The sequence below is a fragment of the Mastomys coucha genome, unplaced genomic scaffold, assembly GCF_008632895.1.
Source record: "Mastomys coucha isolate ucsf_1 unplaced genomic scaffold, UCSF_Mcou_1 pScaffold16, whole genome shotgun sequence".
Lineage (NCBI taxonomy): Eukaryota > Metazoa > Chordata > Mammalia > Rodentia > Muridae > Mastomys > Mastomys coucha.
In genome coordinates this window covers 87,151,940-87,161,422 of record NW_022196898.1, presented here as the reverse complement: position 1 = coordinate 87,161,422, position 9,483 = coordinate 87,151,940, and the positions used below count along the sequence as shown (strand labels likewise).

Sequence of the window (9,483 nt, the reverse complement as noted above, 5' to 3'; positions counted from 1 at the left end):
TGAAAACCAAGCACATTTATAAAAGGCTCTACAGGAAAGCAACAGCAACCACAAAAATGACATTGTTGAATATTTTCATTTTGATATGCTCCAGTCAGTAATATTTAAGTTAGAAAGTACAGGGATTGTTACTGTCACCTACATTTTCTATGTTTCTTTCACGTAGTATTTTAGATTCCACGGTTGAATGTTTGAACAGTCCACATTAATCAAGAATCTAATTACGAACTTATAAGACTTAATTAAATTTAATTACACTTATAAAATACCATGTATTCAATCCATTTATATATCTCATTTTATTCTGAGATTTAAGTATATTCATGTTATTAAGAAGCAAACATCTGATAGTTAACTACAATAAATCTGCAGTAATGTATCTCCCATAGTTTGGTCTGCCATTTACGATAGCAGATACACCTTGTAGCTGATAGTCAAGGTGACAACTTGATTCCTCCCTATGATATAAACATGCCAGCAAATAGCATCCAGTAAGAAAGAGAAAGGTTCACTGATTCTTCCCAGGACAGTGAATGAGTTTGGTACAAGAAGTGTAGCTGGATATCCAGATAAATTTCCAAAACTACAACTTGCAATTTCAATATAAATTTTATTCTCGACTTGTATTGAGGTAAGGCTCTGAAAGAAGGATGGCACAGGTATTGAGATACAACTAGCAAATTATGGTGCAAAACTACTTAGATATTTGTATGTAGTTGTAGACAGATAATTGCATAGTTATTTATTCAGATGTTGTGGGTGATTCAAAAAAGTGCAGATGTGAGCATTCAGGAATATCTACTACAAAACCCTGTATGTAAGTTGTGCTTCAGAGGAAGCACGGAGGCATAGCATTTGTTAAATTCAAAGTCTTACAACTTTTTATTGGCTTTGGTATTTACATTATTATGATGGATAAATGCATTGATTGAATTTCAGTAGAAAATAATAAATGTGTGATGAAGTTATATAGACAATACATATATAAAGGATAGGTGATAGATAGATGGATGGATGGATGGATGGATGGATAGATAGATGAATAGGTAGATAGATAGATGATAGATAGATAGTAGATAGATAGATAGATAGATAGATAGATAGATAGATAGATAGTAGATAAGGAGACATATAGATTACTATTTAGTACATGTAGAAATTATTTTTATTTTCCAGGGTCCTATAACAAATGATAATAAATCAGGATGTTTAAACTAACTATTTATTCTTCCATATGTCAAGAGGAACAAATCTAAAGTTTAAGTGGTGGGAGCATATGGTTTCTCGAAAACTTTTAAGAAGACTTTTGGCATTCTTTCTCTGGAATTTGCTAAGAATTTATCTCAGTTCAATGATACCTACAGGTACCCAGTGTCATCCAAAGAACAGCCTGGGCTTGGAGAGGGGTTCTGGGAGATGGGACGTCTGGGAGTGGCAAAAGCAAATGTCTCAAAGTCAAGTCACGGATCCAAGCTGGCAGTGTATGTTCTGCTCGAGATAGCTCCCTAGACAGCTCACTGTAGATAGCTCCTGGGTCTGTAGTCTGTAGTGTGTTCAAGTCAGTTTTTTAGATTACTCTTTATTTCTCTGTATATTGGTGTTCGACTCTGCTCTAGACAGCTTTTTCTTGCTATTCTTAAAAACTCTCTGGTTGAGAAAGCGACCTTTCTACTTGAGACAGTTCTCTCTGCTAGTAAAATTTTAAAAGCTCTCTGGATAGCTCATGGGTTTTCTGACAAAGTCAGAAAAGCTGCTACAAACAAATTCTTGGATTTTCCAAGTCAGAAATACTGTTAAAAAAATTCTAAAAGTAATTCTCAGGATTTTTTTTTTTTTTAATAAAAATCAGAAGTCCAGAAAAGATCTGTGTTTGCTCTTTAAACAGCTTTCTCTGGATAACTGCTAAGAAGCATTCTAAAAGAGCTGTGTTTGCTCTCTAAATAGTTCTTAGGATTTCCAACCAAGGTCAGAAATCCTCTTAGAAAAAGATTCTGAAAGAGCTACGAAAATTTCTAAAAGAGCTGTGTTCATTCTCCATGGATTTTCTGACTAAAATCAGAACTCCTGTTAAAAAAAATTCTCCAGGAGCTATATTCACTCTCCAAAGATCTCCAGACAGACATTTCAGCTCTCCCTAGCAAAATATTCAAGAGAAGGATGTGCTATAACTTCTGCTTGCTCATCTTATGCAGACCAAACGCTCAGGTTTTACTTGCATATAAATTCAGTTATATGTAACTGTTTAGTTTTTTCTAGGTGTGTTCTTGACCATTCTATGAATCAACATTCCATGACCTTAGCCCCTTGACTTTTAGGAAGAGACAGCAAGCATAGGTACAGACAATAGAATAGCTGGGTATAACCAGCTGGAGTTTCTGAAAATGCCTGGACCTAGATTCACTCTGTCTCAGGCTGACCTTGGACTCAGGAAACTGCCTATATTTGTATCTTTCTGACAAGATGGCTCATAGTATAGCTGCCTCTGTTCCTTTATATCATGAAGCTCCTTATACAATTCATATTGCATCTTTATATATTTGCATAGTTGAAAAATTATATATTTCCAAATTCATATTTTTCAAGTTCTTTTCCACAGATTTAAGGGCCATCCTGAAGCTCCCAGAGTTTACTGTTTTGCTAAAGACATAGACACACCCTCCACTCCTTGACTCATGATGTTTCTAACTGTCATGGAGTCATTAACAGTGAAGACATTTCTCAGACGAACATGAAAATATGTGCATTCTTATACAAACAAGCCTTTCTCCCACATCAACCAGGGACACACACTGTTGGCCCTGCCCCAGGGGCAGGAGCCATATCATTCCACTCCAACCTAGGCCATACCAGACTGGGCAAATTTCCAAATAATACTCTTTGAAATGTCCCCACACAGATCCATATTTTGGACCCCTCTTTCTCATCTGGCTGGTGCTATTCAGAGAAAATTGTTAAGTCTTAGTGACTGATAGAAGTAGGTACGTCTCTATGGGCAGGCCTTTGAAGGTTCCAGCTAGGCCTGTAGTTCTGTTTAGTGTCTACCTCCTGCTCTATCATGTAAACAGCTATAGTCACATATTCCCAGCACCATGAAGAACTGGATTCCTGTGCCATGCTAATCTTTACAATAAACTGTCTTTTTTTTTTCTTTTTCCTTATTTTTCTTTTATCTGTTCAACTTTACACAAGCTGTGGTCATTTCAGAACAGGGAACCACAACTGAAAGATGTCTCCATTACATTGCCCAGTAGGTAAGTCTGTGGAACACTTTTTGATTAATGGTTGATGTGGTACCCACAATTTACTGCAGGCAATGCTACCCTTGGGCAGGTTTTCTCTCTTGTATTAGAAAGTAGGCTGAGTGAGTCATGGAGAGCAAGCCAGTAAGTTGTGTTCTTCCATGTTCTGTTCTACTCCTTTTTCCATGTTTCTTGCCTTGAGTTCCTGCCATGATGGACTATAATCTGTAAACTCAAATAAACCCTTTTTTCCCATGTGGCTTTTGATCATGACATTTATCACAGCAATAGAGAGCAAACTTAGAGGTTTTCAATCCATCAAGCATCTTCATAAAAGTTCCAGTGTAAGAATGAGTACCCACTCAGGACTTTAACTAGAAAATAATTAAGTTCGAATGATTTAATTCATCATGCAGACCCTATAGTCTGGGATTTAGGAACGGAGTGTTTACCCTGTCTTAAAATGTCAAATCACCTCTAAAAGTATGGAAGTTTTAATTTTGATAATCTTGAGGAAAATCTCCTATCTAGATTAATCTGTGATCAGTTCACCAGTTTTAATTTAGTTTTTACAACATAGTCTAAAATCTATATATATCTTGAAAGTTACTGATTGAGACATAATTGAGTAGGTTATTAGTCCTAGAACATAACTGTGGGAACAATAAATGGTCAATAAATTTCTTATGTCTCTCACAAGAAATTCAATGTGAAGAAAGTCCTATCATTTTCTAACAATGAATTCTAAGTCTCAGAAGCTTCCTTCAAACATCAAATCTAAATAAGTTTCAATAGTCAGGAAAGTGTTATTGGGTAGAACCTTGTATAACTCCAACTAAAATTACATTAGGGAAATTAGAGTAGATGCTATTTTTTTTGTTTGTTTGTTTAGCCAGAAACATGATGGTACATGCTACTAATCACCACTCTGAAGAAGACAAAGATAATGATATCGGCTTGGATTGTTTTTAAAGGATTCTACTGTTGGTTACATATAGACTGCATCAGATGAAGACAAGAATTAGAGACTACACCTGTGCAGGCTAGCAGTTGATGTCTTATGAGGTGATAGCCTCGTGGCTTAGGATTCTGGCCTTGAAAATAAAATGAATAAAATTTGATAAGAGATGTCATGAAAGAGAATTAGAATTAGTCAATTCATGATGCTGCAAATTTGCTTGACTTAAGTATCCTTTATAAACTTTGGAGACTGGATGACAAGCTAGAATGCAGACTAAAGGATTTCAAATATTTATTATTAATATATTTAGATATTCAAAATAGGACAAGCTAAAAGAAAACTCATTTGCACTGTATTCTGCTATACTGGAATGTAAACATTTCTAGGGAAATGGCAATTCAACCTGTTTTCTCCCATCTCTGTTGGTCAAACCAAAAGAACAGAAAAAAACTTTCCATGCTCCTCCTCTGATCCCTCTTCTTCTCCTATATGTTTCTTTGCCCTTTTCCTTTCTTCCTAAAGAAACTGTGTGCAGTTTCTGTGGTGCTAATGGGTTCTCATAGATATTTTTATCACAGGGATTCTTTCTAGAGAGTACACATTTTTTTATTTTTTAAAATAAATTTCAATATTTAGGTCAAAATTAGGTTGCAATGTGGTCTTTAATATAACATTAAAGTAGTGAGATCAGATATTAATAAGTAATGGAAATATAATTTGTCTAAGATGTGTATATTTTTCACCTTTTAAATGTTCACATATCTGTGTTCCTGGATTATATAATTTCTTGATTATTTTGTTTACTTTTATAATTGAAAATGGATTTTTAATAACAATATTTTCTGATTGTAGTTTCCTATTTCCTAACTCCTCCCAGATTCTATGCACCTCCCCACTCACCTAAATCCATGCCTTTTCACTCTTTCTCACATTAATATACAAACAGGCATTTAACATAATAATAATAAGTTAAAATTTTAAAAAACAAACCAACTAAAATAGGACAAAGCAAATAAACAAAAAAGGGCCAAAGAAAAATCCAAAGATATATATATGTGTATATATATACATATATATATATTTATATATATATGCATATATATATACACATACACACATACAAACACACACACAAAAACAGAAAGAGAGAGAGAGATTATTAAAAACACAAAACTACAAATTGTAATAAAAATACTGGATATCTTGTTATGCTTCAGTAAATAGTGTAATTTAAAGTTCATAGTTTTAGAAAATATACTGAGAAATTATAGTTGGAAATGATCTTTGCAATAGGTATATCATTAGTCTCTTATGGAAATATGTTTAGTATTTTGAACAAAGCTTAGTTTTATAGTTCTTATGTGTTTAATATTAGATATTAATGAGTATTAGAGTGTAAGAGATTAAGAAGTTTTGTTCAGTTGAAACTCATACTGTATGTAAAGTACGCAAAATTCATTGTACCTAGGAAAGTATTAATTTACAATATTTTTCACACTACACACAATAGATCAGTGCTTAAAGAATCTATACCAAATTATTTCTACATTATAGAGCAAATCATAATTTTTATTCTATTGAATTTTATTTTATTTTATTGAAGCTAGAAGGCACTATTTGGTAGGTCTTCATAATTTCATGTTGTCTTGAATATATTACAGTACACTAGGTAGTTTATAAGACTTATAAAATGATATATTTTAATATTGATACCAAGAATTTGGTAGTGATTAATTTTGACTGTGACAATAAGTGATTAGTATTTAATTCAATGAATAGTTGCTTGAAACCCAAATCAAAGAATGCTAATTCATCTAATTGATTATCTGGTTCACGTCCATTGTGTTTGGAAAAACAACTTGTTCCTTTTACTAATCCCATAAACTCTGCACATCACACAATAACATCACTTGATGTTATTCCATGGAGAATGACAAAACTGGCAAACCATTTCTCTTTTTGTCGATCTTGTCAGTACATAAATAAGTGAAACATATGTTATGTGTATGTATGTATATGTATGTGTGTATACATATATAATTTCTAGATATCTACACAATGTTATTCTTCAAAGTTTGTGTATTATTTTAGTGCATGAAGAACTACATTTATGTCAATAAGTGTTTACCTAATCATGTCATAAGATCTCTGAAGGAGATCTCTCTAGTATGTGGATCAAAACCTAGTTTTAAAGCATCCATCTATGTATCTAGAATGATGCCCTGAAAGTTTGAAACCTCCCTTGAAGAATGGCTTTGTGTACACTGTGACTTCCTAATGACGATGAGCAGATGGGATTGATTGCTAACTCAGTGTGAAACAGGAGGAGAAAATGCCCGCGGATACTCAAGCCTGGTAGGGATCAGTCATAAAAGTCCCAACCAGCCCCGGCTTATCCGGGTGAGAGCGCCAGACTGATGAGTACAAGGCAAAGTTTGTGCAAAAGAAGTGAAGTCAGCCTAGGAATAGCTTGATTATTGAAAATATCACTGTGGAAGACGATGCTCCAAACGAAAGCAGAAAAAAGAGAGGCGTTCCAGTTGCTAGACTTCAACTAAAAAGATACAAGATTTGGTTTTGGTGGCAGAGCGGATGCCCAGTAATAATTTATGTTCTGACAGGGCTTTCTTACACAGAGGTGGGTCCTCTTTTATTTCAGACTCCCCTCGCCGCCAAGTCTCAAGAAAGAAAGAAAAAAGAAAGAAATATATGCATGGCAGATGAGAAACAAGTAACCACATAAACTACAGTGGAATGAATTATGTGAATGCCTGGGACCGTGGTAAATTGGCGCCTCAGAAAGCTCATTCTGTTCTTAACATCGGAGGAAGATAGAATAAGTAAATTGCAATTATGAAATAATAAAGGGCAGAAAGATCTTAATTGCCATCTGAGGATGGATAGAAAAATGGACTCTGGATTCATTTTGAAGTGTGTGGTTTTTTTTTTTTTTTAATAGCACTTCAGGTACTTAGAAATGCATGGTGTGTATAAGCCATTATTCAGTTAATGAGATGCTAAACTACAATTTGCGTTGAAATTGTCCAGTGCTGCTTTTCATTAAAGAGATAATGACTCAAAAGATATTTTAGGTGTTGCTACAAGCTGCTGTTTTCATTCCATTTTTATTTGGCAAATTGGGTCACATTGTATTACAAGAAAATCATCTGTCCTATAACATGTCCATGTTACTTGATTGTGCAACAGGGAGATGCTGGAATACGATCACCTCTTTGCACCTGCATGCGGCCCCAGAAGACAGCCTTGGAAGCAAGAAAGCAGACCTCTATGCCATAAGCTCAATTTTGCTCTAAGGCACTTTTATATATATTGAAATGGACTCTTGGAGGACAAAACATCTGCAGCCGTTCACTCTGCTCCGGCAGAACGTGTAACACGAGTTGGTGAGCAGAGCTCTTTTGCTTCTCTCAGATGTGTTGGCATTGCAAAGAAGCTAAGGGTGTCATCTCCTCAGAACTCATTAGCTAAAGGTAGGAATCACCTGGCAGTCATTGACAGTTCTTTTGGAAGCAAAACCTAGGTAAGCTCCAGGGCCACTTTCTAAGCTGCCAGTCCTGTTGGTGCAGAACTCTATATGTAGAATCTGTGCATCTGGCAACAGACCTCAAGGGGCGAAGTTGTAACGCTAGCTAGCAAAAAGGCAAATGTTTTAGTACAGACATGGCTCCCATCATTGATAAGAAGGGGGGGCTGTTCTGCATGTATTTTTGGAAGGGAAAACTAGTGCAGAAGTATGTTTCTTCTCAGAAGGGCCTGGTCGGGGGGAAATACTCCCAGCTTTGTAGGCTTAGCTATTCAACTCCACTCTTTAAAAGCAACCGTGTGAGGTATCGGAATGAATGAGGCTGCCTGTTAAATGAGACCAGCCCTCCAGCCTATACTTTGTCCACCCTTCTAGAAAGCCATGCAAAAGTTAAAGCTTCAATTTGCTTAACCTGTTTCTATGTTGTGCCCAAAGCAAAGGTTTTTACACTAATACACTCTTTTTTTTTTTTTAAGTATTTGCCTGGGCTAGAGTGATGTATCTTAGGTGTGACATTCAAAATCGGAATATAGAAACAGCAAGCTCCAGGCTCACTGAAAGAACCTGCTTTGACACTGATAGACGAAGATATCCAAGGTCAACCTCAAACTTCTACAGATGCCAGACATTTGCAAACACACACACACACACACACACACACACCTGCAAACATACACACGCATATCTGCACACACACACACACACATATCTGCACATGCACATACTTTCACACACTTATGCACTCATACACATGTAAAATCATACACACTAATATGAAAAATGTAAATAAATAAATGAACAAATGAAAAGGTTTGCCCTCTAAGAACTTAGGAGAAGGTAGTACCTTAGTTGGTAAATTACTTCCCCCAAAAGTATAGGGCTTCATTTCAGATGCCCAGCACCCATCTAAAAAGCAGGGCGTGGCATCAGTACTTTCAATCGCAGTACTGGGAAGCAGAAACAAGGAGATTCCATGGACTTGCTGGCCAACAAGCCTGACCAGTCAATGATCTCCAAGTTCAGAGAGAGAGACTTGTCTCCATAAAGAAGGTGGAAAGCATTGATGACACCTGATGTCAATGGATTTCTTCCACCAAGGCACAGATGGGCATACCTATTTGCCACATACATGCATATATTCGTATTACACACACATAAACACCATACATTCAAATATTTCCCCCTAATGTTCATTACAGGGTTATCCACCATGGAGAAATAAAATTGTCTTAACATTTAACAAAGAAATATTAATATTGACAAATCTGTCCACAAAAATATGTATAATTAAAGGCAGCCAAACTATGAATACACAGGACCACAATATTTCAAAAGTTCAGAATAGAATTAGGTGTCAAATTTTGAAACTTTATACATTCAAGAGAAAGGAAAATCACTGGTCATACCCACACATTAGGATAGCAGTCTCTTGTTGAACATCTCATGTGGTAACCACTGTGCTCAGCATACAGTTCACAGGTTCAGAAGAATATGTGGGAACCCTTCCCTGAAAGAACCGTGTACTACAGCAGAGATGAGGAAATTATGATACATCCAGTGGGCAATGAGGGGAGGGAGGGTTAACAGCATAAAGGTTGTGGAAATGACTCCACCATGAAGGAATTTAGTACTTGGAGACCCTATATAGTAGGGTTTGGGGAAAGGTAAGATCTACAGATCATTGAAGGCTTACTCTAACACACTACAGAGCATAGCTTTTATTCAGAAGGTCATCTATG

At 35.8% G+C, this 9,483-nt stretch overlaps 1 non-coding gene across 1 annotated transcript; it reads right to left on the bottom strand.

The window, feature by feature from the left end:
• Positions 1-1,947: 1,947 nt before the first annotated feature.
• On the bottom strand, positions 1,948-2,012 carry LOC116094526. The gene has a single exon (XR_004120168.1). It is a non-coding gene; the product is annotated as a U7 small nuclear RNA (small nuclear RNA).
• Positions 2,013-9,483: the final 7,471 nt, after the last annotated feature.